This window comes from Octodon degus, unplaced genomic scaffold (assembly GCF_000260255.1).
Source record: "Octodon degus isolate 3935 unplaced genomic scaffold, OctDeg1.0 scaffold00112, whole genome shotgun sequence".
Taxonomy (NCBI): Eukaryota; Metazoa; Chordata; class Mammalia; order Rodentia; family Octodontidae; genus Octodon; species Octodon degus.
The window spans coordinates 9,541,348-9,543,217 of record NW_004524688.1 but is presented as its reverse complement, the minus strand read 5'-3'; positions in this window follow the sequence as shown (position 1 = coordinate 9,543,217).

Sequence of the window (1,870 nt, the reverse complement as noted above, 5' to 3'; positions counted from 1 at the left end):
GAAACTGAGGCAGGAGGATCCCTATGAGGTCAAGACCAACCTGGGCTACACAGAGTTCAGCATAGGTCTGCACTACAGAGTAAGACCCTGTCTTAAAGAAGAAAGAAAGAAAAAAAGAAAGCACAATTTTTTCTGCATGTATACAAGCATGAGCTGCTAAAAGTATATTTCTTCACAGGGCCAGCACTATAGCTCAGCGACACAGTGTCTCCGCCTGGCAAGCACAAGGTCCTGAGTTTGAGTTCCAGGACCCCTCCCCCCAAAAAAATGTATTTCCCCATAAATGGGCTATTTTTGAGCAACCTGTTTTTTTCACTTGGTGTCTTATAGTCATCCTCACATCCATACGTTTTAAAAGCTCACCTAATCTTCTGTAACATAAATCGGTAGTAACACAGCGAACCATCGCCTCACTGATCGACATGAGCACACTCATTCTGTTTCCACCTCAAGGTGGGAATAAACATCCTGTTCACACACCCACAATGTGGGGGGTGGAGGGTTGCTTGCCAGCTGCTCCTCAGACACAGGCTTACTATCAAGAGCATATAAAGAACTCAAAAAAAAAAAAAAAAAAAGACTTCAAATTTAAAGACACAATCAAAAACTGGGCATCAGAGATGAACACATACTTCTGAAATGAAATACAAATAGCAAATAAATGTATGAAAAAATGTTCAATATAACTGAATGTTTCAGAGATGCAAATTAAAACATTAAGATTTCATCTCACCCCAGAAAGAATGGCTGTTGTCAAGAAGTCAGCCAATAACAAATGCTAAAGGAGCTATGAGGAAAAAAAGAACCCTTCTTCATAATTAGTGGGAGTGTAGACTGGTCCAACCACTGTGGAAAGCAAGTGTGCAGATTTCTCAAAAAACCAGGATTAGAGCTCCCATTTGACCCAGCTATTGACTTTCTGGTTATCTTCCCAGAATTAAACAGAGTTGAGGGTGAGCCTGCACTACAGAGACCCAGTCTGAAACAACAACAAAAAAAAGGCAAGCAGGCAAGCAGGCAAGCAGAAATTTGTCTGCATGTGGTATATCACACCATAGTGTTGTATGGCACCCCCATGTTCACAGCAGCACAATTTGTAATAGCTTGATCTTGGAAGCAACCCAAATGCCCATCAATGGAGGAATGGATAAAAAAGATATGGTCTTTTTATACACTGGAGTACTAATCAGCCATAAAGAAGGATACACTGGAGACTTTCATAGGTAAATGTTGCAACTCGAGGCCATACTCACAAGTGAAATAAGCCAGCTGCAAATGTGGAAGTAACACACTGTGTCTTCCCAGTGTGAGAAGTTAAAAGTGCAAATAAGAACCAAACTGTAAAATGGATGTAAAATGGTAAGAAACTTCAAAAGGAAAGAGAAGAGCTGGCCAAATGGCTCAGCTGATTAAAGCGCCTGCAAGCAGGCGCAGGCGCAGAGGTGGGGGTTCAGGGGTGGGGGTTTGATCCCCAGGCCTGCCATGTTGGTCCCACCCTCGGGGCTTGCTGAGCAACTGAGACTGGGCATGGTGGTGCAGGGCTGTAATCCCAGCTTTTTTTTTTTTTTTTTTTCACACCTGGGGATTGATTGAACTCATGCCCTTGCACTTGCCAGGCAAGCACTTATTCTACTAAACTATTTCCCTGGCCCAATCCCAGCTCTTAAGAGGCTGTAAACGGGCAGATCACTATGAGTCTAATCTAGTAGTGATACCCTGAACACCCTGAAGACCCTTCCCTTGGAAAAAAAAAAAAAAAAAGGAAAAAGAAACTGGGATGAAGAATTAGAAAAAAGAAGGAAGGGAAAAGCAAAAGCAAAAGCAAAAGCAAAATAAATAAATAAATAAAATAATAAATATATATATACAT